The 24,901-nt window shown below is 49.1% G+C and overlaps 1 protein-coding gene and 1 pseudogene across 2 annotated transcripts in view; both read left to right on the forward strand.

The window, feature by feature from the left end:
• Nucleotides 1-2,389: 2,389 nt before the first annotated feature.
• PLS3 (plastin 3) overlaps nucleotides 2,390-24,901 on the forward strand; it is a 50,063-nt gene continuing 27,551 nt past the window's right edge. The window contains exon 1 of one of the 2 annotated variants that reach the window (XM_066640266.1): nucleotides 2,390-2,465. The gene's annotated coding sequence lies outside the window, so the exon portion shown is untranslated. Of the gene's footprint in view, nucleotides 2,466-13,497; nucleotides 13,518-24,901 lie in introns of those variants that run through there. The other variant, XM_066640267.1, reaches the window with a different exon arrangement.
• On the forward strand, nucleotides 21,009-21,128 carry LOC136663387 (5S ribosomal RNA; annotated as a pseudogene).

Below are 24,901 nucleotides of genomic sequence, written 5' to 3' on the forward strand. Positions count from 1 at the left end.
TATGCGAAGTTTTGATTTTTTTGCCCTGACGTGCATGACTTTACACTTACTGACATTGAAACGCATCTGCCATTTTGCTGCCCATTCTGCCAGTCTGGAGAGATCCTTCTAGAGCTCCTCACAATCAAGTCTGGTCTTCACCACTCTGAAAAGTTTGGTGTCGTCTACAAACTTTGCCACTTCACTGCTCAGCCCTGTCTCCAGGTCATTTATGAAGAGGTTGAAAAGGTCCCAGGACAGATCCTTGGGGCACACCGCTTTTCACCTCTCCATTGTGAAAATTGCTCATTGACACCCACTCTCTGTTTTCTGATCTTCAACCAGGTCTCAATCCATGAGAGGACCTGTCCTCTAATTCCCTGACTGTGGAGTTTTTTCAGTAGCCTTTGGTGAGGGACCGTGTCAAATGCCTTCTGAAAGTCCAGATATATAATGTCCATGGGTTCTCCCGCATCCACATGCCTGTTGACCTTTTCAAAGAATTCTAAAAGGTTCGTGAGGCAAGACTTACTCTTACAGGAGCCATGCTGATACAGAAGCCAGCATGGGTGGGTGGAAAGACTACGGGCCCAATCCTATCCAGTTTTCCAGTGCTGGTGCAGCTGTGCCAGTGGGGTATGCATCCTGTGGTGGGGAGGTAGTCACAGAGGCCTCCTCAAGGTATGAGACCATTTGTTCCCTTAGGTCAGGACTGCACTGCGTCTCCACTGGTGCCGAAAAGTTGGATAGGATTGGGCCTTTAGGCTGCAATTCTAGCCACTTACCTGGGAGTAAGCTCCACTGAGTAAAATGGCACTTACTTCTAGAATTACACAGGTGTAGTGACACCTTTGCACTAGCAGTACAAGAGCGAAGGAAGCAGGTGACTAAATGCTGGTTGCTATAGAACCAGTTATGGCCTCCATGCCCCACCTGGGGCCTTCCTGTTGAGCCACCTGATTGGACGCTGGACAAGATGGACCCTTGGCCTGATCCAACAGGGGTCTTAGGGCCCAATGCTATCCAACTTTCCAGTGCTGATGCAGCCATGCCAACAGGACACGAGCTGCATCCTGCTTGGGGTGGGCAGTCACAGAGGCCTCATCAAGGGAAGGGAAGGTTTGTTCCCCTACCATGGGGCTGCATTGGTGCTGGGAAGTTGGACAGGATTGGGCCCTTACCTTCTCATCCTGCTACTTGCTTGGAGCTGTAATATGTGGCCATGAGTCTCAGCCACCTCTTACTTACTGTGGCCCATAATAAGGTGACTGTTGGCTGGGTTAGGGGGCTGTGAACGTCCAGCCATCCCTCATTTGCTGGGAAGGGAAACTGGACACTGTGAATGCGTTATTGGGTTGCAGCTGCCGTGTAGGTGATATGAGGGTTAAAGTGACAAATGGAAGGAGCTTAGGAGGAAGGCCCTGCAGTAAGTAAATAAATAAATAAGCAAGCAAGCAAGCTTGGTAAAGATTAGGAAGTGAAGGCAACAATTTTGCAAAGCAACAATGAAACACTGAACAAGGGGAAGACTTTGCTGGGGGGATGTGGAAAGTAAAAAAAAAAAAAAGCACACAAACCAGCAAGAATTCAGACTTCTGAATTTCCTGGCCTCTCAGAGCTGTAGTGGGGAGGAGGGGAAATGTAGTTCCTTCTCCCCCCCCCATCAACAGGGCAATTATATCCACTTCTACTTGCTATCCAGTAAGGGTTGCTGTAGGAAGGAGATTTGGGCCAGGCGGAGGAGGCAGGACTTCTTCACAAGGTGTCTAATTAGCCGTAGAATTCATTGCCACATGATTTGGAGTAAACCATGGAGGCCTTGAGGGGTGCCGCAGCAGGAGCCAGGGGTGCCTTTTTCTTTTCAGGCTTGCTGGTGGGGGGCTGAGCCAGAAGGACCCCCCTGGCCTGACCCAGCTCGATGTCCAAGCACAGTCAAAACATGAAAGCCCCAGAGAGGGGAAATCAAGGCAGCTGCTTGCTCCAGGCACGGGGGTCCAGCGCGTCCCTGGAGGAGGAGCGTCTCTTGGGTGCTGGGTGGGTGAGGGGCACCTCCGTCGGTGGCGTAGCCGGAGGGGGGAAAGGCCTCGCAGGGAAGCTCCCCTCCCCTTCGGAGCCAGGCGTTCGCCTCCAGATGGCCCCCCGCCATGAAGAGCTCCGAGGGGGAAGGGCCCCTTGCGCGCTTGCCCCCCTCCGGCTACGCCCCCGCCCGGGCGCACCAGCCGGAGCAGAGCCCCGCAGGGCGGGAGGGGGCGCGGGCGGGCAGCCGCTCGGCGCCCTGCTGGACGGGGCGCCCCGAGGCAGGGCTGGTGCCTGGGAGGGGCGCCCCGCGGTGAGTGGCGCCCCGCCGCCCAATGGCCTCCCTCCGCGGCCGGGCGGCGCGCAGCCGCGCCAATGGGCGGGCGGGCGCGGGGCGGGGACCGGCGAGTGCAGGGCGCGCCGTGCCAGCCGCGGGCAGAGCGCCGAGGAGCAGCAGCGGCAGCGCGGCGGTGAGTGGGGCGCGCTGCGTCGGGACCCCGCGGGGATGGGGAGGGGGCTGCGGCTCTGCCAGGGACGGGGCGGGGGGAAGCGCGGGCGCCCCCCTTTCGCAGCGCCCTGGAGGGGAGGCTCGGCCTCCCGAGAGGGCTGCGGGCTGGCGGAGGGGAAGCCCCGTCGAGGCCTTGCAGGTCTCCGCTCCCGAGGAGCTTGCAGGGCAAGGCAGACCGCGGGGGACCCAGCCGGAGAGCGGGGGGTGCGCGCCCTGCGGAGCCCTGCCCCCGGCTGGGTCCTGCCCAAGGTCTGCGGGCTGAGCGGTGCGTGCAGCACCTCGGGCTGTCTCGGGTGCAGCCAGCCTGGCTCCCCAGCCAGGCCCCCGCTCGGTGGGCACCCTCCTCTGGGAGGGAGGGCGGGGGCTGCCCCAGAGCCGCTGGCACCGCAGCCTCTGGGGGCTCGCTTGGGGTCACCCGCTGCTCCCCCCAGGCGGAACTGCCCTGCAGCTGGAGGCGAGAGGGAGCGGCTGGGCCTGCCCCGAGGTGAGTCAGTGTGCCAGGACAGCTCTGGCTCCTGCGATGGGGTGCTGCCTGGGAGGGAGCAGGCCAAGCCCAGCACGTGCCCACCAGCGGTTCTGAGCATGTTGTTTCAAGGAGACGGATGTGACTGCAGGCTTTCCAGTGTGCCGTGAGCCTGGCCGGGCCGGGCTTCTGTGACTCATGGGCGGGCTTCTCTCTCGGTGTGACCCATTCCAAAACTCCTTGGAGTTTTCCTCCTCCTCTTCCCCCACCCTGATGCCAAGTGACTCAGGATTACCCCTGGGCAGGGCCTGGGTGGGGAATGCGCAGGTCCTTGGCTGAGCCCCAGGCGGGGGCTGTCTCCCTGCTTCAGCCCCCAAGCCAGCCTTGCACCTCCTGCGCTTCCTTCCGGCTTGCTGGTTGACCAACCTCCCCCTTCGCTTCAGGACAGCATCTTGGAGGGAAGTGTTTGTCAGTTGAATGACTTGCCCTTGCCATTTCCATCTCTAGGTGGAGGCACTTGGGACTGCTCAGGTAGGAAAGAAGTTGATAAAAAAGACTAATCGGAAACATGATGTAGTTTTTGCAAAAATTGGGTCCCAAAAAGGAAATGGAAGTCAGCTGGACCCTTCCCACGCGCTGGAGCATCTGTCTTTCTGCATCTGTGGGAGGGAGTGACTGAAGCCCAGTGGCGGAGCACATGTATTGTAGAGAGTCTCCAGCCAGGCAGGTTGGGAGGAATGGCCTCCTTAGACACCACGGAGCTGCTGGACCCTCGCTTGACAGCAAAGCAGCTGTTTGTGTCCCCATGTCTTGACTGAGCTCTTGCTGAGCCCTCCCAGCAGGAGGGAAGACTCCAGGCACACAGCCAGCCCTTCTGAAGACCCCAGGAATCCTGCCCCACTCCCCTTCCTCTCAAGGCTTCTGTGCACATGGCTCTCATAAATTTCAAGGTGCTCCTTGTGTTTTAATTTGAAGAGCCTTCCTCATGAGGCGCCTTCTCTCCACTTTCTTCCTCAACGGGGGCCAGTGTTAACGTCTGCTCACTTTCTGCCACGGGGCTCTGTTGGGAGATGCTGAGCTTCAGCATCCATGGCGGTGCTGGAGAAGTCCTCTGTGAAAGGGCTGATTCATGAAGGGCTCTGTTCACAACTGGGCTGTTGCATGAGATTCCCCAGGGCAGTGGGCTCCAATAGATACTTGTGTGCAGAGTGGCTGCTGTGAAGGAGGTGAGAATGCTCCAGTCTGGAGGAAAGTGGAAGCACTTTTGGAAACTGTAGGGGGGTGGGTGGAGAGAATTCTGATTTCTCCAGCAGCTCAAAGGGTGGCAATTCTTTTCTTATTGGAAAGCAGCATGTGGCTACACCCAAGCTGTGGGGTGGCTGGAAGAAGTGCATTAGGCAGTTTCCCAGATGAGTGTGTCTGTCTCTGCATCCACACTCTTTTTAAGAAGCATCTGAAAGCCCAAATTGGCATTGATCCAAAGGCATTAGGTAGTTCAGGTTAGTAGCTGAGCATCAACTTCAGAGGCATCTGAAGGCAGACAAGTTTGTTCCTGAGAACAAGCTGGTGGGGCAGCCCATCTCGGAGCCTCTGTGGTCCCTTGAGGTGGGTGAAAACACTCTTAGGAACCTGTGATACCTGTGTGTTTAGTAGGTTCATCCTTTATTCTTTCTGTTCTCTCTCTCATGTTAGAGAATTATTGACATATCCCCGAGCAAAAGTGGCAGAGTTACAAAAGCAAGCTGCTGTTACATATTGCATAATCCCAGTGGAATGTGGGTGTGCAACCCAAACCGTGCTTCCTGTTTTTTTTTCTGTTTTCTGCAGTTAAAGACCACTAATTAGAATAGATTTTAAATCTATTTCACTAAATAGAATAGATTTTAACTTCTTGAAAGCAGTTTTATTAAGGAGAACCAAATCTGGATCCTCTCTTAAAAGGATAAGGTTCTATGCCCAGGGGAAACAGCCAGAGAGGTTGCTATGTAGACATTATTTTTAATATTATTAATTTGTTTCTCACTTCTCAACAAAAAAGTTCGTAAACAGTATACAATCAAATAACTAGATGGCTCCCTGTCCCCAAAGTGTCCCCAATGCAGAAGACACACCAGCAACAGCCACTGGAAAAGAAGCTCTGCAGGAGTAAAGAGGGATAGTTATTCTTCCCCTCCCCCATTAAGTATAAGAGGTGCACCACTTGGGAAAAGTGCCTCTTTGCCCCATTAGGGCTGTGTCGCTCAGTGCCAGTGTTTCAGTTTAGAGAAATGGTTAAGATCTGAATGAAGAGACTTGGCTCCAAAGGAACCAGTGTGTATGGTGTCGAAAAGAAGGACTGCAGCTTAAGGTGGAGCACATTTGCCTTTGGCATGCAGAAGGTCCAGGTTCAATCCCTGACATCTCCAGGTAGAGCAGAGAAAAATTCCTGTCTGAAATCAGGAGCTGGTGCTCAGCTTTGACAGTGCTGAGCTAGAGAGATGGATGGACTTCTCTGTGTAAGGCAGCTTACTTGGTTTCAGCTGCTTGTGGAGCTCTGCATGTATAAGAGTGCCTTCATTTCCTCCCTAGCAGCACTAAAATGCTCCATGCACACAGTGGGGAATCCCTAGCCACAGATCCTTCCCTCAGCAGACAGGCAGATGGGAGGGAATCCTGAGTGGAGAAGGGGGTTTTGAACTGTGCCCAAAGGCTCCAGCACTGTGCTCAGTTTGCATGTGTAAAGGGACTTGCCTGCAATTGACTGATGACAGGATTCTGCCCAGTATGCTTTGAATGTTAATGGGTGGAGGAAGCCTTGGTGCTTTGGGGAGGTCCTTCTGTCCTTGCTGTTGGATGTTGATGAGCAGCAGTTTTGCATAACTCACAGGAGGTTAGGAAAGGTACTTTTTACAGCTCAACCCAAAGCACACCTATCTGGGAGAAAACGCCATTGAACAGAGTGGAATTTACTTCTGAGTAAACACAAGCAGGATCCGCTGTTAGTTCCATCTCTGCAGCTAAGCAGGTTTGGGGCTGGTTTGTAACTGAAAGGGAGACTGCTTGGGAACCCTCCTGCATGAAGGGCATGAAGTAGGTGTGAAATTCCTAAAACTGTAGGAAAAACTGAGCCCTGAACCAGAATTCAGCCAGAAATCTTCTGCTGTCCATCTGCCCATCTCTATCTGATCTAGAAGCATAATCCTTCTCTGTAACAAATGGTCTTACAAGCTGACTAGAGATGGGAGCACCTTCCTTAAAAGAAAAAGCTAAAGCATTGCGCTTCTTTAGTTTAGAAAATCAGTGGTTTAAGACAGGGGGCATGATATAAGCCCAGAGAATGATAATAAGAGACAAAAAAGACATGTGTCATTATCATTCTAGACTTAGAACCTCATTGGGCCATCCAGTAAAATTACTGAGCAGGACAGAAAAGGAGAACTTCACACACATTTGATAAAATCTGCTGCCACATGCATCAGCAACTGTTACCCTGCACATGCCTGATCTCGTCTGATCTCAGAAGCTAAGCAGGGTCAGGCCTGGTTAGTACTTGGATGGGAGTTGTTGGTATCCTTCAGTCTCGGAAGACTATGGTGTCATGCTCTGAATTGTGGTTCTAGAACAGAGTGTCCTCTCCAGTGTGCGAAGCCTGGGTAAAGTAGATATGGAGGATAGACTGTTACCCATGCAGCAAATCCCCCCTCTCCACGTCGCTGAAATGGTCCAATGGAAAGGCAGAAGCCAATACGGTTGGTTCCAGCGGCGTCGCAGGAGTTGCCAGAACGTGACTGTGTTCAGCCATGAACTGCCTCAGGGACTCCGGCTCCGGATTTTGCCTGGAGGTTGACTCCTGAAGCCTTTTCCATAACTGGATGTAGCCACAAGGCAGTGGAGGTTTGGCATCAGAGTTTTCCTTCTCTCAGATGAGCTGCCTTCCCAAGCTGATGAGTCCCATCTACCCAGTTGGATGGGAGACCGCCTGGGAATACCAGGTGCTGTAGGCTTATACCATAGTCTTTCAAGACTGAAGGTTGCCAACCAACCATGCATGCTGCGGTGGTAGTCACTTGTTGAGACAGACCTGGAAAGGGGATTAGACAAGTTCATGGAGGGGGAGAAGTCTGTCAATGCCTGTTAGTCCTGATGGTTAAATTAGAACCTCCATATTCAGTGGCAGCCTAGCTTTTGGTGCTGGGCCAAATTAACCCATTTTGGTCTATCCAACAGGACTTTCCTAGGTGTGTGTGTGTGTGTTATAGACCAAATTCAACAGAAAATTGATCAGCTTTGCTGTTGTACAGTCTCCTAACTTAACTCATTTCTTCCCAGCCCACAAGTGTACACATTTGATTCCTGTTGTGTATATGCAACGTTGGGCAGAAATGGCTTAAATAACTTTGTTCTAGTTGCCAGTTGTTGAATTGCAAGTATGGCGGTTTGCTGCTTATAGGGTTTTTCTAGGGTAGAGTAGGGAGGAGGAAGGAGTGAAATTTCAAAGCACTTCCCCTCACTTGACTCCCCTTCTGGAACATCCAGTTTGGAGGCCTTATTAGAGGTTCCATCAGACGTAAGTTTATCATATGATGTACTCAGTGGCAGTTCCCATCTTTTGTAATTTCCTTCCTAGGAAGAATTGCCAGATCAGTGTTGTTGACATTTTATAGGTGTGCTTAGAGACTTTGTGACAGGCCTCTAAAATTGGTTTCTGCTGGTCTTCTGCTTCCTCCTGCTGGTGTATTTTTGGTTATGCCTGTCATTTAGAGTTGTTAATTTTCATAGCTGTTTAGTGATATTTTTAACTACCATTGACCACTTCAATGGGTCAAAAAAGGGACAAATTTAAATTAAATGTAAAATGAGACATTAAAATCCTGCACATTTTTGGTTGTTTAAAGTACTATTTCCCCCTTCTGCTAGAAGTATTAACTTTTAAAATTATTAATCACATCTCCCGTTGCATGAGGTTTTTTAAATTTAACTTGCGTACTTAAACTCACTGCTGGGGCTGACTGTGTCTGTTTTTGCTTTCAGAAAACTACATTTGCAATGAATTTTTCCCAGAATTGCTCTAGAAAAGTAAATGGACTTGGGTGGGTAGGAGTTTCTGTGATGCACTTAGTTGAGCCGGGATCATTGCAAAATTGGTTCCAACAAACTGTTCCTCATGCTCTGTTGGTCAAAAGCAGATGTGGAATACTGGATATGCAGTTAAACCTGAAATCCCATTTCTGAGTAATAATTCTGCACTGAACATTTGCGTGGCGCTTTTGGAGCGCCCAAAGTGCTTCAGACATCTTATCTTGATGTTGTCTTCAAGAGGATGCAGGCAAGCGTTATCATCACCGCATTGCAATGAAGTTGGTGGCTTGCTAACCCCACCCAGTGAAAATCCATGGGTGGAGGCCAGATTTGATAGGAGGTAGGGGGTCCTGACTTTTTGCTGTGGCACCACCATATCTGCCATCTGTGATCGTGGTGCTTCACGCAGATTGAGAGGACCAGTCCCTGCCTCAAGAGGTTTACGCTGTTGATGTACGCAAGGAAGGCATCTGAGGAATGGAAATGAAAACTGGGTAAGCAAGAACAATTATTTAAGCTAGGTGCACTGAGGCTTAGTGGCAGTATTGAGGAAGTTCTAAGGTGTTGGGCTGAAGCCTTCATGAAACAGGTGGGACTGGGAGAATGCACCCTGGAAGCTGGACTAGATGGGCCTATGGCCTGATCCAGTGGGGCTGTTCTTATGTTCTTATGTTCAGCGGGCAACTCCAGGCAAAAAGGGGAAGCATTATTACTATTTCTGTGTTGTTGATGTGTTGAGAACTTGTGGAGAAAATCTCCAGCTTATGCGTGTCTCGGAGTAGCTCTCTTTTACCTGGCTATCGCTGAACACTGTAGCACTTGCTTATTTCATACACAAAGGACAATATTTACTATTGGGTGCAAAATATTGTTTTAATGTTCCATCTCCTCAAGTACTCAACCTCTGGATTCTGTCCGTTTCTGCTTGTATTTGGCAAACCCCTGGCATGCTTGCACGTATAGTTGCCCCATAAGCCTGAATGGTTCAAAGTATGTTCCAGAACAGTCTTAACAAAGAGCAAGCAACTTACCCACGGATCAGTTGTCCCCTATAAGGAGCTGGCCAAAGAAAATCTGTTCCTTTACTTTGAGCCACAGCACAGTTTGCTCTCTTCTCTCTCCCCCCCCCCCTTGTTAAAAGCATCTTCTATTCTTAGCCCTGGGAGTTGCTGTGGTGCAGGTGGCTGCCGGAGTCTTTATAGAATGTGTACATTTTGCCGAGTTTTCCTGCAACGCTTTAACTGTTGATTCAACTGAGCATTTAATTTCCTCTGCCGGAGCTGAGGTGCTAATAAGAAGCGAGGTTATGCCATGTGTCTTTCAGCCTGCCTTCCTGTCAGCTCTTGACAGTTCGAGCTGCTGGGGCTGGTGGTTCTAACAGCAGCTGCCAGGAGCTAAGAAGAGCAAATGTGAACATTGCAGGCAGCTGTGTGTAGACAGAAGAACTTAGAGCTGGGAACTTCTGGGGAGCTGGAAGGGGCCCGAGGATTGGGGCAAATTCTCCTCCTCCCGGACAAGCCACTCTCTCAGCTGTAGGATGGGTGCAAGGCTAAGTTACCAGTTGGAGGGTATAATATCAATTTACCAATACATCAAATAGGGCTGCTGTCCAATTAAAGGTATCTTTGTTGATTAATCAAATGATGTTTGTTTGATTAAGAGCCCAATCCTGTGCATGTTTACTCAGAAGTAAATCCCATTATAGTGAATGGGGCTTACTCCCAGGTAAGTGTGGATATGATTTTAGCCTCTCTCTGCAAATGTTCGTACATGACTGAAATATAGGTGGGCCCCCGTATCCGTTCCAGACCCCTCCACAGATACTGCGAATCTGCAGATACTGGGGACCCACTTTAAAAAAGTTTAGAAAGTGGAAAAAAAGCCCTGAATAGCTTTTCTTATGGTTGTGCAGGAAGTCTGCTGAGTTTTGAGGACACGGGAATCATGGTGTGTTCTGGGGCGAGCCTGGGTGACGGGAGGGGCCTCTGCGTGACCCGGAACAGGCTGCAGGGAGTGTTTTAAAAGTTTTTAAAGTGGGTCTCTGGTATCCGTGGGAAATGCAGATAACAGAAACAGTAATGCTGTATCCATGATTACTGGGGCCCGCCTATAAACGTTTTGAAGAAAAATGCTGCTTGTGATGGTTCACCTGTGTATTCCACAGAGGGTGGTCTCTTGGTTGGAATGTTCCCTGTGTGAGAATTTAAAGGGGGGGGCTGAGGAATGCCAACTGCAGTTTTCATAGCGTGCATTACATTACTCTGGGGTGCCTCTGTGATCATTTAAGAATATTTTCGTTCTGTTAATTGATCTGATTAAAAGTTGCAGCCTGAAGATCAACAGCAAAACCACTGCGGCTTACCAGTCCTTGTTCAGTTTACTGGGATTTGTGCAGAAATAAAGTTTGGTGGATTTTCACACAGTGCACCTGCTTGAACAAGCGTTTCTCAGGTTCTGAAGTTCTTTCAGCCTTATGGAGTGCTATATGTAATGCATACTGGCTTCCCAGTCATATGCTTTATGAATTCTTGACACTAGAGCATGTGGATTTAACAAAGGTATCAGAGGTTGTCCTCCACCCCTTTCTAGTGTTCGGAGATGTTCTTTCCCTCCTACTCCGGTCCCTGAACAAATGTTGCCGACAGCTGCCTTGTAATATTCACATGCCCCCAAACCCACCACCTGTTACACAGTAGCAGATGCTAACCTGCATTCTTTGAGTACCATCTGAGCAGTGGCGTTAGTGAATTATTAATTTGGAAGATGTGAGACACTAAATTAGTCAGTGGCTCCAACTGTGACCAAACTCAACAAATGCAGGCGCATGAAAACTGGAGTTGGTTCCATGCCCCTAGGAAACAGCATCCCTGATCTAGCAAGCCTCTGTGGCTGCTTCTTGCATGCCTGGTGGTCTGTTTTGCTGCTTTGGATCAAGGCCATGGCTTAGTTTTAAATATTCTGGTTGGGAATAACGCCGCTGTCGAAGAAGAACTGTTCCACTCACATGCTGAAGATGGAAAAATGGCCGACTCTGAGACTAGATGTAGGATGGTGATTTTTGCAACCTCCTAAGATTTGACAACCGTCATTCGCTCTATTCCGGTGCATTTTAAAAGCAACTGCAGAGGTGGAATGCACAGCAGCCCATCTGATGGAGATGGGTTGTCTTATATTTTTTTCCTCGTTATTTAAATGTTGAAACTTAATGGTAATTAACAACAGAACTAAACAAGACATGAAATTCCCAGATAGAGGCCTGCGTCAGAGAAACAAACACACACCTTGAACCAGGAGGTGAATGAGTCCCCAAATGCACCCGAAATAGTTTTCACTTGCCACCAGAAGAGTAGAGCAACCGGGGAACAGATTACAGGGAGGGAATTCCCGAGCTTTGGTGCCACCATGAAGAAGTCTCCGTCCCAGGTAACCTCCTGCCCTTTCTCATATGAATGGGCAGGTTCATATGGGAAGCAGTGGTAGTTGGGTTGGCAGAACCCAGATGCTGTTGGGTGTTTGGAGCTTATTATACTAGTTCTCCAGGGCTCCTGTTGCCTGTTGGGAATCATTCACAGTTTGTTCCATAAATCCAAAATGGCTTGAGTATCTAGTGTGCTTTTACTGTGTTCCAGTTGGGGGAGGGGGTCTTTTCCCTGCCTGATCTAGCAGTATTGCTCTGTCCCATCTAAATGGGGAGGTCTTTTGGGGAACCATCCTTGGTGGCTGTTCCTCATCATTAGAACCTCCTTCTCTTGGAGCACTGTGGAGCTTGGAGCTTCACTCGTGGTGTGAGTGTCTTCCTGAAGTGTTGTAAACAAGTCTTATTGCCGGTGTTTTATACCACTTTTTCCAAAACCTCAAACAGAAAAAGGTGTCATATTTAAAAACAACACAAGCACCATACATAGCACCCCCCCCCCATTAAATGCAGTCAGAAGGGGCTTCCCTACAAACCGATGAACAGAACAGGGGAGAAAGATGATAGGTTTTTAAATATTTAGTATGAATGAGTTAATTTGTACTTGCTGTAGGCTGTGTTAAGCTTAACAGCTTGTGGCAAGGAGTATATTAATAAGAAAAATGAATGGTGACTTTTCATGGTTCGACAGAGGGTCAGCTAAACTTCCCACGTGCCAGCGGGGCTTTCATTTCATGCATGTCATTTCTCCTTCCCTGTAGAGTTAGCATCATGTGTTGGTTTCCTTGCATTTCAGTTCTCCGTAGTCACGATCACCAGACCTTTTGAATAAACAGGGACAATTCTATTTGCATTTCTTATTGCTGTCGCAGATTCTTATGCACAAACATCTCCTGTCAATGCATGGAAAACATGACTGTACAGATGCACCTGTCACATTTGCATAACTTCTCAGATAAGGTGTTCTGGGGTTAGATTTGTGCCTCTGCAGTGCTGAACTTTTACTTGTGGGCTGAGGTGGCTGCACACCCTCCGTGCAACCTGTTTGGGTCTGGCCTGTTTTCATGCAGGTGCCTTTCAGAACCAGATCACTCTGTTGCTTTAAACACCCAGATCCTACACATGGAAATATGTATTATTGATTTTAGTGGATTATGTCTCGAAGTATATTTGATTGTAATTTAATTCTCTCTTTGTGTAGAGCCAGGCTAGGAAAGTCATATCAGCCCAAGAGTGTGGATTCTGTGGGTGGTGGGTGTGTGAATGTGGAAATGGACAGACATGTCCTACAAGAAGACACACCATTTAATTTTTCCTGTGAAGACCTTGAGCGCATGCTTCTATCTTTCAAGAACCACAACATTCAGATGGATCTTTTGATCTGGTATCACATTCTGGCCTCTGATTTCCTCCCATGCAAGAAACAGCCAAAAGCTGTTGGCTCCCTGTGTTAATATATAATTTTGGTGGCCCCTCAGCTTTTGGAAGGGGAGAAACAAGATTATCTTTCAGTTTCCTGTAGCTGCTTTTGCCTGGTCGCTTAGATGAGATTCTTAGTGTCATCTGCCTGAGTGAAATTTGCAGGCCTGCTGTTCATAGGTTGTTTCAGCTCTGATTCAATAAGATAAGTTTGGTGTTTCTGTTCTGCTTTGTAAGGAATAGATTGTCCTGACCAGTTTTTAGTGCAGTGCCCATAACAAAATTTTCGAATTCCAAACTGTCTGCACCGCCCACCTTCCTGTAGCCAACAAATACAGAAGCTGAATGGATTTTCCTCCTTGTTGGTTCTTCTGCAGATGTTGTTGTATTTTAAAAACCTCAGAGGTGAGGTCACTTTCCCTAAATAACTGAAGATGTGGGTCTATAAATAAAGGTTGCCAGACGTTGGTCTTTCTGGAACATAATGGTTGTTTTGGCCTGGGCAGAGTCTGAGGCACACCCAGCCTTGTACATTGCAGAATAATATCCTTTCCCGTAAAGCCAGGGGCCATCAGTGCTCTGCTCCCACAGTGGGAGAGAATTCGGGACAGAGTGTATTGGAAACCATCCTGAAGAGCATTCAGCATTTCTAGGTGAAGGTAATGCAAGGAGACAAGTTAAACACTTGCTGTTCGGCTTTCCTTCGGAGTGTGTGCTTGGGGGGTGGGGAATCTAGATATTTCTGCCTTGATTAGTGCTTTCTTCTGCTTTGCCTCACCGTATCTTTCCTATTTCTTCCAAAAAGAGGAGTGTGGGTCTTAATTGTGCAGTTCTTAAATCGGTAGATGGGTTTGATGAATTTTGGCTTGCATCCTCATAAGGCAGGATGGTGAAAAATAGCCCTGCTGGGTCTCATACAGATCCATTTAGCCAACCTTTGGTTTCTCATAGTGGCCAACCAAATGCTTTTATGCTCCACTTGTCACCTGTACCTATATCTTCAAGGCCTCAGCATCTGTCCTCAGAGGTATCCTGAACACTGCTGAAACAAAGGGATTTTGTTTCCAAGTTGGGGAGGGGGATTGAATCTTGTAGGCAGATCAACAGGTTGATTGGGTGACCTTCCGTTAGTAGTATTTGTTTTTTAAGAAGTCCTTGGAACCTAGCTGTGCAATAATTCTAATTCTGAACAGGGTTTGCCTTCCTCGGATTGTTAGGTAGGGCAGCCAGGTTCCAAACACACCAGTTTTCAAAGAGGTTAATGCTTGGTTTTAAGCAGCTCAAGATATTACTCCAGACCCCTCCTTGTGGAGTTGGCTAGTCTGAATATTTACATTTAGGAAAGAAATTGTCATGGGCAGGATCTTTGCAGAGGCATCCTGAAGCAGACACACATTTGCTCCCTTTAACCTCTCTTCACAAAGAGGTCGGGTATCATTGCAGTTCTCTGTTTATGCAATGCAACAAATGCAGGGTAGGATGTCTGGGAGGGAAAGAGCTGAAAAAAAGACTCATTCGTTTTGACCTAGTACAATGGAGAAGAGAATTCTGTCTCAACTGTACCATTTCAAACTGCAGGTGGGGACTTGCATGATGGAATCTTTCCCCCATTGTGCATCCAGAGAAGGCAAAGCTAAAATCTTTCTTCTTGATGTGCTTGCTTTCCATGTGCAGGGATTTTTTATTTTTTTTTGGTACATGGAGGGGCCACACAAGTCACACAAGTCTGTGTGGAGGAGTGAAATTGACCAAACCAGATGGTCTGGTCAGTTTCATTCCTATGCTAATTTTGTGCCTGAGAAAGACAACACTGTGCAAAGAATTAAGAAAATGATTTCAAAACTGTTGGGTGCTGCTTTTTGGGAGTGAGTAGTTTTGCAGTGTGTTTGTGTGTGCATGTGTACAAGGTGAAGGAAGTGCTATGCAAGGTGAGCATGAATTGATAATTGTTGGTCTAGAGCAGGGGTGTCCAAAGTTTTTGGCAGGAGGGCCACATCATCTCTCTGACACTGTGTGGGGGGCCGGGGAAAAAAAGAATTAATTTACATTTCAAATTTGAATAAGTTTACGTAAGTTTACGTAAATGAATACATTAAAGATGAACTTATATGAATGAATGAAGGTCTTGCAATAGCTCAAGGCCTATAAAAGGCCATGCACAAAGCAAGGCCAGCCTTTCCTTTGCTGCCACTGCTGCATCACAGACGTGAAACAGCAAGCAGTGGAGGAAGCCCTCATCCCACAGCTCCTGCGAGAGGTTAAACAGTTGCCCTCACGCTGAAAGCAGTTGCGTCGGGCCAGTGCGGGCTCCAACAAATCTCCGGAGGGCCAGAGACTCATTGGAGACTGGGGGCTCCCTGAGGGCCGCTTTGGGTGTCCTCAAGGGCCGCAAGTGGCCCCAGGGCCGGGGTTTGGACACCCCTGGTCTAGAGCAGGGGCCTCCAAACTCCAGCCTGCAGGCTAGATCCAGTGTTCCAGAAACTCAGTTTGGGCGTGGCATTGGCAAAGTCTTACTGATCCACCCCATTGCCTCCTGCCTTGGTGCCCAGTCTTTACAGTAACTTGCGCTTTGCAGCCGCTTCCCCCAGGAAATCAGGTGCAGAGCCTTCTGGGGTGATGTGTAATGGGAGCAGCTCTCTGGAGTAAGTTTCTGAAAAGATCAGGCTTGGAGACTGGAGGCTGTTGGGTGGAATGGTAAGGCTTCGCTACTGCTTCCAACACACTCAGGTTGATAATCCCAGCATGCTTCAAGCCGGTTTGGAGACCGACAGTCTAGAGCAGCCATTTTCAACCACTGTGCCATGGCGCACTGGTGTGCCGCGAATGCTCCCCAGGTGTGCCACGGGAATTTGGGAGAGGGTAGTTTATCAATAAAACCATTGGGGGATGTGAGCCCCCACTGACAGCACGGTGTGCCTTGTCAATTGTCAAAAAGCTGATGGTGTGCCTTGACCATTTTAGTGCCTTGCCAGTGTGCCATGAGATGAAAAAGGTTGAAAATCACTGATCTAGAGGGTTAGTAGTTGGACCCCAAACAATCCACTGTGCCAGTGCACTTTTATTGGAATCAAGCTTAGTTTCCATCCCTTGTTCTTGAGAGCTTTTTGGGGATGGAGAGACTTGTGCCAATAAGTGGCAGGTTCCTGCTCGGGCAAGAAGCCTCTTGCCTGCCTCTTAGAAAGGTAAACATGCTGAAACAAGAGCATGGCACTCACCTTCTGCCTGGCCTATCATAGAAAGGTACAGTTATGAGATTCCCAACCATCATCCCTTGCATTGCGTAATTGGCCCCCTGTGGCAACTGTCCTTACTCATCCCAAGGAAGAGCTCCTGCACCTGGTCCTCGGCTTGAGGTGCTTAAACTCCTCTACTTTGTGCCCGGCAAGGTCACAGGGTTTTCTGCCACCCGGTCGTTCTCCTCCAAGTTCTTATGCTGATGTGCCACTATCAGGAAGTCTGATAATCTGCATGGGCATTTGCCCCCACTGGTGCTTGGAAAAGCAGTTTCAAAGTTTTCACACTGTAGGAAAACAAGATGTGTTTCCCTTGTCCCTCTTGGTGTGTAGCAGTAATTGAAAAGGAAGAAACCTGAAGGTCTTCGAAAGCAAAGCGTAGTCCACTGGAATGGAAGGCGAAACCTGGATGTCCTCTTTCTGCACCTGGTCCATCAAGTTCTGACTTGTCTGCCCTGTTTGGCAAGGTTCCCCAGGGCTTCGGGCTGAGACCAGTCTTTCCCAGAGCCTCCTGGAGATGCTGCCTCTTTGGCATGCAAAGAATGTGCTCCACCACTGTGTTCTGGCTCTTTTCCCTAATGCCAGGGTGCAAAACCTCACTCAGTTGCCACTCTCACCCTTGGCCATTAACCTGCTGTAGGGTTTCTTCCCTACAACCTGCTCCCTTCATATGCTGATTGAATTTTCCTGATTGTCCACTGCTAATTCCGCCCCAGTGTCTTATCAGTTCCTGCCTGTGACCAAAGACTCAGAAGTACAGAAGTCCACAGCCTGGGCCCCTGCCTGGTTTTTAAGGAGAAGCTTCAAACAAATTGAGGACCAGGAAAATAATGTCAGGGTGCCACCTCTGGACCCTGATTGCAGATGTCCCAGTTATGTGATCTGTCTTTTTATACTTTTCATCCTCTTGTGGATATTCTGCTGCAGTAATAGAAGCAGCAATTGCTAGAGAAGGAGAATTGTACTGACATCTCCACAGTTTGGAATGTGTGTGTTTCTTTTGAACTTTGGCTTCTTTTTATGGACACAAGAGAAATGCAGAATTGTAGACTGAAAGCATAATCTGAGCACAATGCAGACAAACGTTTCTTCTGGAGCCTTTAATAAGCTCCTTCTACCCATTCATTTCCTGATGCTGACGTGCCGAATAAAGCGGGAGATGGTTTAAATTTGGCTCTGCTGCTTTTACTATGTGACCGGACTTGGGGTGAGTGTGCAGAGAAGCAAAACCAAAAGTAGATCTGCTGTGGGTTTGTGGTCTTTTTGCGGGCTTCTGTGCCTCAGGAGAAAAAGGAGAGAGATCTTGGGACCCCCTTTCTAGCCTTGGGAGATGCACACGAGGGCTGCAGTTGACTGGGGTACCTAGTGGATTTGCAGAGAGTTGCCTTTTGACCGTCTGGCCCCAGTGCTACTTACCCTGACTAAAGATGGTATTCTGTGGTCTCCAGCAGATGCTTTCCTCAGTCTGTGGCTCCCCTTTGAAGGAGATCCTGGGGGGTTGACCTTGAGACCTTCTGTCTGCAGTGCATATGCTCTACCATTGAGCTACAGCCCCTCCCCAAAACTCTGGACAGCAAAGGCATTTAAGTCTTACTGGGGTTTATGCACCCCACTGACTCACAGATGCCAATTATGTTTGTGGCCCTATATGGTTCTAAGCAGACTGGCTGAGCCAGAGGCCTACAGGGAGAGCCACCAGTCACTCAGGGCCCAATCTTATCTAACTTTCCAGTGTTGATGCCGGGGGGGGGGCCATGGGTGTGTGGACCCCCCCCCCCACAAGCTGTCTACCAGCAGGGAAGGGCACCCACCAGTCTGGGGAACAAAATCGGGCACTAGCCCAGGTCTACCCACCTGGATGACGTGGACTCTGGAGTTGTTAGTGCTCGTTCCCCCCCCAGACACAAACACTGGATCCACCCTGGTTGATGCAGCTATGCCAGTGGGGCATGTGCTGCATCCTGCTGTGGAGGGACAGTCATGGAAGCCACCTCAAGGTAACGGAACGTTTGTTCCCTTACCTCAGGGCTGCATTGCAGTGGCATCAGCTCTGGGAAGTTGGATAGGATTGTGCCCTCAGTCTCTGCAGAAAAATGCTACCTTTTGCAGCTTCCTGACCCTGGGTATGTATACCCCCTGTGCACAGAACCCTGAGGTTTGAGTGGCTGTAAGAAATTATTAACCTCTTCACCTCTCCTCTCAAGTCTTTCTTGATGTTCTGTTTGGCTGCTTTGATCCTTTGCCTTCTTGTAGGTTAATTATTGCATCAGTTTTACTCTGTAACTTCTTTGTGGCATCTCTTTTTTTGTCCAGTCGTGAGTCTGTAGGCAAGGACCTGTTTTCGTCTTTAATTTCTGCGCAGCATCTAGCATGTGTCAGGTATTTTTTGTAAATATATGGTGGTTGTTCCGCTTTCTGTGTATGTGCTGGGACATTGTAGGTCTCCTTGCAATAACTTGCAGAGGGCTCTCATAATTGTTCCCCTGGGGTAGTTGTGCTGCAGTGGTGTGAGGGTGGTTATTGTTGGAGGAAAGCACGGTCTGCTGAATGTTGCCCTAAAGAGGCTCCCCTAGGGAGGGAGGGGGAACTTCCTCCCCCGGGAGGTCCACCTGGACCTCCAGTCACCTGATGTTACCTTGATCCTTTCTTGCCGCAAAGGGCTTTGGGGATTGAGGGTTCTTGTCCTGTTGCTGTCTTCGCTCCTTGTGGGTTTGGTTTCTACTGTCTTGTTCTCCTTGTCTTTTGTCCTGAACCCATTTCATTTTTGATTGCATTCTGTTCGTTTTCCTAATCTTGTAGGCAGCATTGGATGCTGTTTGTTAGCAGAAAAGCAGGGTCTGATCTTTAAAGTAAATGACAAAACCTCTAGGAGTGGGGCTGAATGCTGCCGCTTGGCCAAAAGGCCTTTGGTGACCGACCAAACACCTGAGCAAATCGGAAGGTGGCCCTGACATTGCCACCTGCATCTCTGGCTCCTGGAGGTGCGGTGTGGTTGGGAGTGGTGCGTGCAAACAGAGTGCAAAGCTGTGGTTCTCTTCCCTGCAAGAGAAGTTCAGCCTGCCCAGCCCTGCTCCAGAAAGTGCAGCCTGACACTCCCATCTCCTGTCAGTTCTCCTTCTCTGGGGTGTGGCTGGGAAAATGACGTGGGATGTTCAAGCTGGCAGTCTCTGCAAGCCCCGATGTTGGTTCCAGTGTGTCATTGCCTTTTGTGTCGGTGGTGCAGATAGACAACTGACTATCTCCTCTGTGGAGACTTTCCTTTGTCCCTTCCAAAGTGCCGATGTGTGTTCGGAGTCTTCCCTGTTCCTTCACTGCATGTTCTGGCCTTGCTGATTCTGAGCTTGGAGAACCTCCTTTGTGCCTCCAAGCCAGACTGCTGCTGATCTGACCATGTCCAGCTAGGGCTGAGCCCTTGAATTCTTTCATTGCCGAAATCTCATCAATGGCTGTGCCAAGCTCCTGCCAGTGCTTGGCTCCTCACAACTCTGATAGGTTTTTGTGCATCCAGGAAGGACTGGGTTGGCAGGGGGTCCCTCTCTCTTATGGTTCTATTAGAAGCTGAGTGTGGGGGAACTGGGATTTAGGTTGGGGGATTTAGGTTGGGGAGAGACCCCTTTCTCCTCTGGTCCTGCTTCGCAGCTCTGATTGATTTCCAAGCACCCTATGGCTGCATTCACGTACAAAGAAAGTCAAGCTGATTGTGGATCCCCTGTGTCATGTATGGTTTATTCATCAGAGGCAGAAGTTATCCATCAAGGGTGTTCTTAGCAGTTGTCTTGGAGGTGAAATCCACTGGGCAGCATCCTGATTACAGGAGCTCTGGCACTGTTTGAAAAGCCACATGGTACATCCACAGTAGATAGTCCCGTTATGGATGGCGTCTTCGCGAAGACCAGAAATGAATACAATTTGCAGATGTCTGACCTTGCTAGAGATCACCTCTGTTCTCGCTGCAGAGCCTAAAAACCAGCTCCAGTATTGATGGTGACCACAGTGGTGAGGCTTTGGGGTTGTAGGGAAAATACTGTGAATAAATCTTCAGAGTGTGCATGGCCTGTGTGTTCCAGGATAGGACAATGATTTTCAACCTTTTTCATCTCACGGCACACTGACAAGGCACTAAAATGGTCAAGGCACACCACCAGGTTTTTGACAACCGACAAGGCACACCATGCTGCCAGTGGGGGGCTCACATCTCCCATTGGCCCTATTAATAAATAACCTTCTCCCAAATTCCTGTGGTGCACCTGTGGACCACTCGCGGCGCACCAGTGTGCCACAGCACAGTGGTTGAAAATGGCTGGTATGGGAGAATGAATTGGCCAGCAACTTACTTACCCCTCCTGCAGAATTTTGAAAGCAGGGGAAAGGGAGTGGGTTGTTGTTGCCAGAGTGTAGATGCAAAATGCTTCCTGTTTATGGATTCTCTTATCTCAGATAGATGGCTGTAAAATGAGAATAGGTCCCTGCACCATGAGGAAACTGGCCTGGGTTTCCAGCCAGCGGTTTTTGCTTCCCATGGTGCACCTGCCCCTCTCCTTTTCTCTAGTCTAGTACACAGGCAGCCTCTCAGGTTCCATGTGTGGAATCGACCCTCTGGGGCTTGTTAATCAGCTGTACATCTGTCCTGGTTTTACCCCAGGGAGTTGGCCTTGTCCTCGGGTATAATGGCAGGGTAAATACACAAGCTGGTGGAAAATGCTCTTTGTAGAGAACCTGTTGGCTTTGGGCTCGACTGTCGGGTTTTTTAATTGGTTGTAGAACTTTGGTAGAACCAAAAGCAATTCCGGGGCGGTTTAAAAGGACCCAGATGGGAAAGGGGCCTCAAGGGGATGGATTTGGCCAACGGGCTTCCTCTCCTCCTAAACCCATTAACGGGATGCCTTTGCTGCAAGCTCCTTCTGCAAAGTCGAAGGTCTGTGCAGCAACTGTTACCCTGCACATGCCTGATCTCGTCTGATCTCAGAAGCTAAGCAGGGTCAGGTCTGGTTAGTACTTGGATGGGAGACTGCTTGGGAATACCAGGTGCTGTAGGCTTATACTATAGTCTTTCGAGACTGAAGGTTGCCAACCATCTGCCAGTGGGCTCTGCTGACCTTTTGTGATCATTGGCTTGGACTCAGAGCCCCCCTTGTCCAAGTAGAAGCAACTTCGCTTCTATGTGGGATGACAAGTTTCTGGAGGAAAAATCCATTACGGGGTACTAGCCATGATGCGTATGCGCAACCTCCTGATTTTAGAAATGAGCTATGTCAGAAGGCCAGATGCCAGGGAGGGCACCAGGAGGCAGGTCTCTTGTTATCTGGTGTGCTCCCTGGGGCATTTGGTAGGCCGATGTGAGATACAGGAAGCTGGACCAGGTGGGCCTATGGCCTGATCCAGTGGGGCTGTTCTTATGTTCCAGTTTCTCTTCTCCATGTCTGTGCCCCATTACCCTGTTACTGTACTGTTTGAGAGCATCTCCGGCATTCAAGAGAGGCTTTTTAGGGGGGCATGAGAGACTTCAGCAGGGAAGGGGGCAGAAAATCCCTGTTGCATCCCTGGTAATCTATGCCAAGTTCTTTGAGTCCAAGCCCTTCTGCTTAACGCTGCTGCCCCCCTCTCTTCCGAGCCACTTTGGCAAGCATCGACCTCATTTTTGGAAACAGGCTGCTGCAAGCTCCATTTCTAGGTCACAATGAAGGAATAAAAATCAGGAGGTGACTCACTTTCCTGGCTTCTAAGAGTCCTAATATTTTTTCCTTAAGAAAAATGCAGCAGGAGAATGTTTTGGCTGGATCCCTTTTGTCACCGCTACTTTTTAGCAGTGTGAAATCTTCAGTTGCTGGGGCGGTCTGGCGCCATCCTCCTGTGTAAACAATAGAAGCCCCAGTGCATTGCTCAGAACGGCTATTTTGTGTTCCCGCTTGAAGTTAGAAAGTGCAGCAAAGGTAAGGCCGTATTTTCTGTTCCTTGGAGTCATGTTTGGGAACAATGTAGATGAACGTAGTGAGATCCTAGGCTGGGCCCTCTCCTTGCAACCAGACTTTCCTTTCATAGAAACGTACAGTTTAACTCACAAAGCAAATCTCGCACAGCTGGCTTGGATTTGTGGACTGTCTGCATCAGGCTAAGGCAGGATGGATGAGGCTTTTTGGGTTGGAAGTTTTGCTGCGTAATGCAAGTTTCTGGAGGGAGGGAGGGAAAGGGGGAGGCATACTTCAAATGGCTCAGCCTGCTTGCATTTTCTAGCAGGAAGTGACTTACCACTTAGAATCACAATCGGGAATGCTGGGCTTCCAAATTAACTTTCTGGGCATGGGAGAGAGTTCTGCCTTGGGCCAGGGCTAGGCTGGTGGAGGGAGCAGGGTCTCTCCGAACCCAGGCAGGGCCAGGTAAGTGAATGAAGTGGGGGGGACTTAGACCTTCCGCTTATGGCTCGGCAAAGACCGCTCTGAGACGCCCCACGCTGCCAGATTCCTCTCCCTGATGCAGGGCTGTGTGTATTTTCCTGCCTGTTTTGGTTTTCCAGCAGTGGCTCTTCTTTTGATGATGTCGTGCAGGGCATGTGGGTTGCGTGGAAGAGAAACTCGAGAGTGGGGGGAGCCAGGCAGGTGAGGAGGTTGCCTTCGATCTGAGTGTTTGCCTCTGTCTGCTTTAGAGCAGGGCATGGCGGTGGGTGAGGAGTCTTGGGTTGCTTCCTAATGAATGTACTTCGGCTAATCTGTGTTTTCAGGGAGGGCAGCATTGTAGTTACCTATCAATAGGCTCAGTTAAAGTCGGGACTCTCCTAATCATCCTTCCACTTTATGATTGTTGGCTTTGGAGGAGAAACAGGGGAGGCCTTGCAGGCGCATGGGGGGGGGAAGAGAAACTAGAGGAGGGACTTCTTTGCATGACTTGCAGTTTTGAGGCTTCTTGTTGAACAGGAGGGTTGCAGCCCGGCCTGCTCGCATTCCAGTGGCTCCAGTGGGCTTTGAACTGCGCAGCTTGGCAGCCTGTATTTTGTGTGTCTCGTCCAGCATCAGGTGTCGTGGGGCCCACTCTTCTTCCACCAGAAGTTCAAGCTTGTTGTTATGAACCCCTCTATTCCTCTTCTCTTGTTTGCCCCATTAGCAACTAACGGTAGGTGAAAAATAAATGTAAATTATCCCGTTGCAAATGGAATGGGGATTTGAGCAGAAACAGTGTGCCCCAGAGAGCCACTTTCAGAGACCAAGAATTGAACTTTGTAGATTGGACAGCTTAATTTTTAAAAAAAATGTTGAGTGCCAATAACACCTCCTGGGACAGGAGACAGAGGCACTCCTCATCTACAAGCTGTTTTCTTTGCAGCTCCGTTCTTAAAAGACTTGAAACTGGAGCCGTCGGTCAGCTCTCCCCATGTCAGACCCAACAGATCTGTAATCTGGTTACAATATTTAGAACCCTCCTTTGTCTCTGGAGTGAGCTGGAATATGGGATCCAGCTTCATATGGGATTTTTCAAGATTCCCTTTTGGTTGTTTTTAAGTTTATGTTCCTGCCAAGATGTTCTGGTTTTAAAAAGAAACATATAGGGCTGTAAACGTGGCAATTCTCATGGTTTGAAAACAAAGCACAAAGGATTCTTTTTAACCCAGTCAGTAATAGGACTCATCCCAAGGGTTTGGGTAGGTTACACTGTATCCTTTTTGCTTTACCCTTTGATTCCACTTTGCTTGCTCGCAAGGTAGCTGAAGGGGAGGACGCAGTGAAATATAAAGCCCCTCTGGCAGGACTTTCAACCTGGGCCTCTTGTAACTAGACCCGGCACCTTCTCCTTCCCTTTGTGCTGTCTGGGTGAAGGCACCTTTTCTCCCAGGAGGTTCTCACAACATCACCCTGATGAATTATCCTGCTTGTCTGCCCCTGTCCCATTGGGATTCATGCTTCGGAGGCCAACTGCAGGTCAGTCACTGGGCTGCCTCTCTGCCTGTCCTTATTGCAGCCTTCCCCCAATCTGGCTTGCAAATAGCATACGATGTGGGTGCCAGGCAGTGTCCAAGACAGCTTGCTTGCTCTTTCTCTCGGGGCTATAGCAAGCCCTGGGCGGTGTGGGTGTGCCTCCTCTCTGCTAAGAATGCTTGTGCTGGACACTGGGAATTTCTCTTCTGTTAGAAAGTATTGTTTTTAATCTGTGTGGCATTTTGTGCCATCTCGCTCCTGTCCTTTGCGGTCTGAAGACTGCATCTGGCCGGTCCTTGGGTTGCTGGGATGACCTTGCTGTGCAAAAATGTTTCCAAACAACATTTGTGTTTTTTTGTTGGGGGGGGGTTGTTTTTGAGAGGCGATGCATCACCAGCAGTTTCCAGTAAAGTTGGAGGGGAAGCTGCGGGCTTCAGGTGCAAGAATGCACAACGTCTCAGTTTTTATAGTCTGAAGAAGCTTGTGTAAGCAGTGACCCCCTCCGCATGGTGTTTGCTGTGCCAACTCTTTTTAATCTGCCCTTGTTGCTGCTGTTAAAAGTTTTGACAGTTTGGGAGCTTAACTTTTTTGTCCTCTACTGGAAGAATCCAGACTCAGTTGATTGGCTTGCTGCTCTATATGGGGTCAGTTCACGTGACATCCCATATCTGCTGTGGAGAAGTCGGGGAGGAGCCGTAGCTGCAAGCAGACCTTAGTCCAGGATCAGTCCCAGGCCAGGTCTCCAACCTCTCTCTACCTGTGACCCTCCCTGCCGGCCAGCGTAGGCAGGACTAGGCTAGGTTTACCCCGGGTCTAATTCAGTGGAAGGCAGCTTAATAATACAGGGACAACAATGTTCAGGGACAACATCTGGATTCCAAGACTGTTCTTCCATGGTGAGCTTGT

The sequence above is a fragment of the Tiliqua scincoides genome, chromosome 12, assembly GCF_035046505.1.
Source record: "Tiliqua scincoides isolate rTilSci1 chromosome 12, rTilSci1.hap2, whole genome shotgun sequence".
Taxonomy (NCBI): Eukaryota; Metazoa; Chordata; class Lepidosauria; order Squamata; family Scincidae; genus Tiliqua; species Tiliqua scincoides.